Source organism: Bufo bufo, chromosome 8, assembly GCF_905171765.1.
Source record: "Bufo bufo chromosome 8, aBufBuf1.1, whole genome shotgun sequence".
NCBI lineage: Eukaryota > Metazoa > Chordata > Amphibia > Anura > Bufonidae > Bufo > Bufo bufo.
Window position 1 is genome coordinate 90,862,697 of NC_053396.1, and position 8,002 is coordinate 90,870,698.

Genomic DNA, 8,002 nt, shown 5'->3' on the forward strand with positions numbered 1-8,002 from the left:
CTCGTCGTTTTTGGTGGCCAAGGTTGCGTCAGGATGTATTGGATTTTGTGTCTTATTGTTCTACCTGTGCACGCGCAAAAGTTTCACATACACGTCCTGCAGGGTCTCTATTACCACTCGTCATTCCCAATAGACTGTGGACACATCTGTCAATGGATTTTATCACTGACTTACCTTTGTCTGCGGGTAAAACAGTTATTTTGGTAGTAGTGGACAGGTTTAGCAAAATGGTACACTTCATTGCGTTACCCGCACTACCTAATGCTAAGACTCTTGCTCAGGTATTCGTCAGTGAAATCGTGAAGCTTCACGGGGTCCCCTCCGATGTTGTTTCGGATCGGGGTACCCAGTTTATTTCTAAATTTTGGAAAGCTTTTTGTTCTCGTTTGGGGGTACACTTGTCCTTTTCCTCTGCTTTCCATCCTCAGTCGAATGGACAGACTGAGCGTACCAACCAAAACCTTGAGACATATCTAAGATGTTTTGTGTCTGAAAACCAAGAGTTGTGGTCATCATATTTACCGTTAGCTGAGTTTGCCATAAATAATCGTCGTCAGGAATCCACTGGCAAGTCACCATTTCTTGGTGCATATGGTTTTCATCCCCAATTCTGTACTTTCAAAGAGGGGGGGGTCTTCTGGGGTTCCCGAAGAGGAACGGTTTTCGTCATCTCTTTCATCGGTATGGCAGAAGGTGCAAGCTAACTTGAAAAATATGGGAGGTAAATACAAATGCATGGCTGATAAGAGACGGTCGCCAGGTCCGGACCTAGGAGTGAATGACTATGTGTGGTTGTCTACTAGGAATATTAAATTGAAGGTTCCCTCTTGGAAACTGGGTCCTAGGTTTATTGGCCCTTACAAAATTGTAGCCATCATCAACCCCGTGGCTTTTCGCCTGGAGTTACCTCAGACTTTTAAAATTCATAATGTTTTTCATAAGTCGTTACTCAAAAAATATGTTCCACCTCTAGAACCATCACCGCTGCCACCCCCTCCTGTTGTCGTGGATGGTAACCTAGAATTTCAGATATCCAAAATTGTTAATTCTCGTCGGGTCCGCCGCTCTCTTCAATATCTGGTGCATTGGAGAGGTTACGGTCCCGAGGAAAGAATGTGGGTTCCTGCGTCTGAGGTAAACGCCGACAGGTTAGTTCGGGTTTTTAATGCCTCTCATCCTGAGAGACCTGGTCCTGAGTGTCCGGAGGCCCCTCGTAGAGAGGGGGGTACTGTCACGAGGGTGTCGAGGACCACGCCTGACTCCGTTATACCCGGGGTCAGGAAGTCGCAGTGGTTGGCTGCACGCTCTATTTAAGATAGGGCTGTTTTCCTTATGGTAGCGATCCCACCGGCCTGTTCACTATCCTGGGCTCATATTAGGGAAAGCCAGGGTTTAGGCACGTGATCGCCGCACGGGTGAGGAACCCGTCTAGGGACGTCAGGGCAGTCAGGTGCCAGCCGCAAGGTGAGTTAGGGGTCACCACCTTTCCCTCTCCCTTGGGCAGGGCTTTCCCTGTTTTCCTCCCTGTGCGTGTCGTCGGTCATTACAGCTGTATGAAACAGCAGAGACCTGCCAGCCATGGCGCCTGCTGCATGTACGAGCGGGCGCCATGTTTATACATTGCTCCAGCACCATATATGTACGGCGCTGGTAGCGAAAGGGTTAAAATATAGGAAATGCCCTGCATTTTTTACTTGCGTTTAAGGCTGCATTCACACGTCCGTGGTGTGTTGCGGACCCGCAAATTGCGGGTCCGCAACACACCCGGCCGGCAGCCCCATAGAAATGCCTATTCTTGTCCGCAAGCTGCGGACAAGAATAGGACATGCTCTATCTATCTTTTTGAGGAGCTGCGGACCCAAAGATCGGGCCCGCGCACCGCAAATGCGGATGCGGACAGCACACTGTGTGCTGTCCGCATCCATTCTGTCCCCATAGAGAATGAATGGGTCCACACCCGTTCCGCAAAATTGCGGAACGGATGCGGACCCATTTTGCGGACATGTGAATGGAGCCTTAAGCACAGAAAAAATGTGTGTGTGAAGGTGGCCAAAGGCTGCCACATGCTAGATATTTCTCTGTACAGGTGTTGGTTGCAAGGTGCACACAGCTAAGTCTACTTTCACACTTGCGTTCGGGGCTCCGCTTGTGAGTTCCATTAGAAGGCTCTCACAAGCGGCCCCGAACGGATCCGTACTGCCCCAATGCATTCTGAGTGGATGCGGATCCGCTCAGAATGCATCAGTTTGGCACCATTTGGCCTTCGCTCCGCTAAGCAGGCGGACACCCGAACGCAGCTTGCAGCGTTTTCGTGTCCGCCTGGCCGTGCGGAGCCAAACGTACAATGCAAGTCAATGGGGACGGATCCGTTTGACGTTGACACAATATGGTGCAATTTCAAACGGATCCGTCCCCCATTGACTTTCAATGTAAAGTCAGGAGTCCCTATTAATATACCATAGGATCTGAGTTTTCTCCAATCCGATGGTATATTTTAACTTGAAGCGTCCCCATCACCATGGGAACGCCTCTATGTTAGAATATACCATCGGATTTGAGTTACATCGTGAAACTCAGATCCGACAGTATATTCTAACACAGAGGCGTTCCCATGGTGATGGGGACGCTTCAAGTTAGAATATACTGAGAACTGTGTACATGACTGCCCCCTGCTGCCTGGCAGATGCTGCCAGGCAGCAGGGGGCAGACCACCCCCCCCCCTCCTGTATTTAACTTATTGGTGGCCAGTGCGGGCCCCCCCTCCCTCCCCAGTATTAATTGTAACCAGTGCGGCCCCCCTCCCTCTATATTCATCTGTGGCCAGTGCGGATTCCCAGTATTAAATATGACCAGTGCGGCCTCCCCCTCCCTCCCTCCCCAATATTAAATATGACCAGTGCGGCCTCCCCCTCCCTCCCTCCCCAATATTAAATATGACCAGTGCGGCCTCCTCCTCCCTCTATATTCATTGGTGGCCCGGCCAGTGCGGATTCCAAGTATTGTGACCAGTGCGGCCTCCCCTCTTCCCCCCCCCCTAATTAAAATCACCCACCCCCCCCATCATTGGTGGCAGCGGAGAGTACCGATCGGAGTCCCAGTTTAAATCGCTGGGGCTCACCATGGCAGCCAAGACGCTATTGCAGGCCGGGAGCTCCTCCTACTGGTAAGTGAAAGGTCTGTGCGGCGCATTTCCTATAGCACAGACCTGTCACTTACCAGTAGGAGGAGCTCCCGGCCGGACACAGACATCGCAGCTCTTCAGGTAAGTATAATGCTTCTATTTGTTGCTAAGTAACCATGGCAGCCAAGACTGCAATAGCGTCTTGGCTGCCATGGTAACCGATCGGAGCCCCAGCGATTTAAACTGGGACTCCGATCGGTACTCTCTGCTGCCACCAATGATGGGGATGGGGGTGATTTTATTAGGGGGGGGGGAGAGAGGAGCCTGCACTGGTCACAATACTTGGAATCCGCACTGGCCGGGCCACCAATGAATATAGAGGGAGGGGGAGGCTGCACTGGTCATATTTAATACTGGGGAGGGAGGGAGGGGGAGGCCGCACTGGTCATATTTAATACTGGGGAGGGAGGGAGGGGGAGGCCGCACTGGTCATATTTAATACTGGTAATCCGCACTGGCCACAGATGAATATAGAGGGAGGGGGGCCGCACTGGTTACAATTAATACTGGGGAGGGAGGGGGGGCCCGCACTGGCCACCAATAAGTTAAATACAGGAGGGGGGGGGTGGTCTGCCCCCTGCTGCCTGGCAGCATCTGCCAGGCAGCAGGGGGCAGTCATGTACACAGTTCTCAGTATATTCTAACTTGAAGCGTCCCCATCACCATGGGAACGCTTCTGTGTTTAGAATATACTGTCGGATCTGAGTTTTCCGAAGTGAAAAATCAGATCTGAAATAAACAGTTATGCAAACGGATCTGTTCTGAATGGATGCAAGCGTCTGCATTATAGGAGCGGATCCGTCTGGTGCAGACACCAGACGGATCCGCTCCTAATGCAAGTGTGAAAGTAGCCTAAAGCTCTGCCCTTTGTAAGAAATGTTTAAAATAGTAGCAAAACTGTGGTAAGGCCAAGTTCACACAGTTATTTGGTCAGTTATTTCCATCAGTGATTGTGAGCCAAAACCAGCGGTGGGTCAAAAACACAGAAGAGGTGCAAATCTTTCCATTATACCTTCTCTCTGAGAATGGTTCTCTACTGGTTTTGGCTAACAATAGGGGCTCATGCACAAGACTGTATGTATTTTGTGGTCCGCAAAACACGGATCAGCAAAAAATACGTATGACGTCTGTGTAACATACGAATTCCAAAGTTGTTGTTTTTTGCTGATCCATTGTAACAATGCCTATCCTTGTCCGCAAAACGGACAAGAATAGGATATGTTCAATCTTTTTTGTGGAACGGCCATACGGAAACGGAATGTAATTTTTCTTTTTGCGGACCCATTGAAGTGAATGGTTCCGCATATGGGCCACAAAAAAACGGAATGTACACAAAAAATAAAAAGGTTTGTGTGCATGAGCCTCAAGGCCTCGTCCACATTTCCGTGTCAGTTTCATGTCAGTGAAAAAAAGCATCCCTGCTTGTTCCATGCATTTTTACCATCTGTGTTTCATCCATAATCCACAGACGCTGCTCAGCTGGAAATTAATCTCCAGAGCATCACGGACCCATAGAAAATGACTGGGTGTTTGGTCTGCATCACGGACCAAAGTAGTGCATGTCTCTGATTTTTATACTCATCCACGGTCAGTAAATGTGTGACCAGGGACAAATGGAAATATGGACGAGGCCTAACAGATGGAAATCATTGACCACTGTGTGAACACGGGCTAAGTTATAACAGCGGCCTGCTTTGATCACCTGCTCCGCCACTCCGTTCTACCAGCGGATTGGACCTGGCCTTCTTTACGGGAGGCTGAAGAAGAGCTTCCTAGATCTTCATGTAGGCTGCAGCCTGTTTCTTGTCAGCACTGCCTCTCGCTGCTTATAATGTGCGCATGCTCACTCTGACTCTTAAAGGGCAAGAGAGCACATACCCTAATCTTCCCCAGTCAATGGCTGGTCAGCCAGGAATACTTAAGGCACCTTACCTTGTGGGAGGATGCCTGAGCAATAAGCTCCAGTTCATTAATTTCTGCAACGGTGTGCCCATTCAGTGTGTTTTCCTGTGTGCTGCTTATGCCTTTACCTGACTTCTTCTTGATCTCTGTAATGACTCTGAGAGGCTTCCCTGACCTCAGACTGTTTACTGTATTTCGCAAACTCTTTCTTTCCATAACCTTGGCCTTTCCATAACCTTGGCCTGTGTACAGTTTTGCCTAATCCCTCAGTGTTTCTTGATTCCCATGACTACTACAAGAGGTATCGGCCTGGTGGTTCCCCTGGAGCGGAGTACAGATTCCTGTATAGGGGTTTATAGTATGGCTACACAGTGACTATTTTAGGCTAGTTTCACACTAGCGGCAGGGGAGTCCGGCAGGCTGTTTTGGCAGGTGAACAGTCTGTCGGATCCGTCCTGCCACTAGTTCACGTGTGCCCCCAGACTGCCGCTCTGTCCCCATTGACTATAATGGGGGCGGGGGCAGAGTTTCGGCGGCAGCACGGCAGTGCACGGCGAAAGGCAGCCGGACTAAAAGTACCGCATGTCGTACTTTTAGTCCGGCTGCCTCTTGCCATGCGCTGCCGTGCTGCCGCCAGAACTCCACTGCTGTCCCCGTTATAGTCAAAGGAACGGAGCGGCAGTCCGGGGGCACACGCAAACTAGCGGCAGGATGGATCCGACAGGCTGTTCACCCGCCGGAACAGCCTGCCGGACTCCCTTCCCGCTAATGTGAAAGTACCCTTAGAACTGAGATTTGGCTGTGAAAACACAGCCAAGTTGCAGGCACACACATGTCGTGCGCAACTTCCATTAAAGCTAGTGGTACAAAAGTTGTGTGACCTGCAACATAAAGTCAAACATGTATGGATTTTGCATCACAGTCATAGTATGTTACTTTGCAACACCATTTACAAATGTCTAATACCCTAAGGCTCAGTTCACACCTGAGCGTTTTACAGCGCGTTCCTACGCGCTGTAAAACGCTCAACAAGGAGAAACCAATGCTTCCCTATGGGAATGGTTCTCACCTGGGCGTTTTACAGCGCGTACGATCGCGCTGTAAAACGCCCGACGCTCAAACAAGTACAGGAGCGTTTTTTTGGGCGCTTGTCGCGCGTTCCCGTACATAGACTTTCGGGAACGCGCGACACTGTGTGTACGCTTGTCTCTGTATGCGCGCTTGTAAACGCCCGTACAATCGCGCATACAGAGCGCTCCTTTCAGAACGCTCAGGTGTGAACTGAGCCTAAAGCAGTGGTGGGCAAACTTTTTTGTCAACTGAGCCAAATATCGCCAAAACCACAATTGAAATTTCTTTTGAGAGCCACATTTTTAAAACCTAAAATATTGCGTCCACAGTACCAGTGAGGACTATTAGGGCTCATGCACACGACCGTGTGCCCGCCATTGCCATATTGCAGGCCGCATACGGCGGGTCTGCAATACACGGGCACTGGCCGTGTGCAGCCCGCATCAAGGACCCATTCACTTCAACGGGTCCAGGATCCGGGATATGAGTGCTACATAGTGCTTCCGTGGTGCTTTTGGCTGTGCCTCCGCACCGCAAAAAAGTAGCGCATGCACTACTTTTTGCGGTGCGGAGGCACATCCAGAAGCACCCCGGTAGCACATTGTTGCACTCATATCCCGGATCCTGGACCCATTGAAGTGAATGGGTCCATGATGTGGGCTGCACACGGCCATGTGCAGCCCGCATCATGGACCCATTCACTTCAGCATGCGCTATTTTTTTGCGGTGCGGGCAGTCGGATGCGGATCGCGAACCCCATTCAAGTGAATGGGTCCGCGATCCTCATGCAGCTGCCCCATGGTCTGTGTCCGTGCATTGCGGACCGCTATTTGCGGTCCGCAGCACAGGCACGGCGCCCTTACATTCGTGGGCATGAGCCCAGAGTGTGTTTTTACATACTTTTATATGTACTTTCTTTTATTTGGATCTTGATTATTATTTCATTTTATCTTTATCATTTTTTACTTTTATTAAACTTGTCTGCAGATGTGGATGTAATGTGGATGACGCACTTATGGGGGATATCTGTGGATGACGCACTTATGGGGGATATCTGTGGATGACGCACTTATGGGGGATATCTGTGGATGACGCACTTATGGGGGATCTCTGTGGAGGGCGCTTATGCTATATATGTGCCCTCCACAGATATCCCCCATAAGTGCCCTCCACAGATATCCCCCATAAGTGCCCTCCACAGATATCCCCCATAAGTGCCCTCCACAGATATCCCCCATAAGTGCCTTCTAGTAAGTAAAGTAATGTATTAGTGGGGGGAAGGGAGGAGGCAGGGACACTTGCGGCAGGGCCGCTGCAGTGCCCGGCGCTGTGCACACACCGGGGGCAGCTCCTACCTTTCTACTGCAGGACATTTCGCTCCAAGTTTCCTGAGCGGCGGCCTCTTCACCACTTCACCACTTCACCATTTCTCACATGGCTGGCAGTGGGCAGCCGAACTAGAGCGCCGCTGCCCGCCCTTCTGCTGTTGTGCGCAGCGTGACATCTGACCCTCCGTCATGCGCCTCCTGCCCCGCCTGCCTACTTCATTCATAAAGTGGAAGGAGCAGACAGACGGGGCAGGAGGCGCATGACGGACATTTTGCAAGCAGCTTGAGCGGCGCAATAATATGGCTGCACGGCCGCTTGTGGCTCGCGAGCCGCACTTTGCCGACCACTGCCCTAAAGGTTGAAGACCAGGGTCTCCAGAGGGCACTTAGGGCTGGTTCATATGAGCGAGTCCATTGCGGTATTCACGCTCCGTGTGTGTGTGAGTGTGATCCTCTGCTCTGGACTTGCAGGAGCGCACGGCAGTATCATGATTTATAATGCTATGTGTCTCTGCATGGC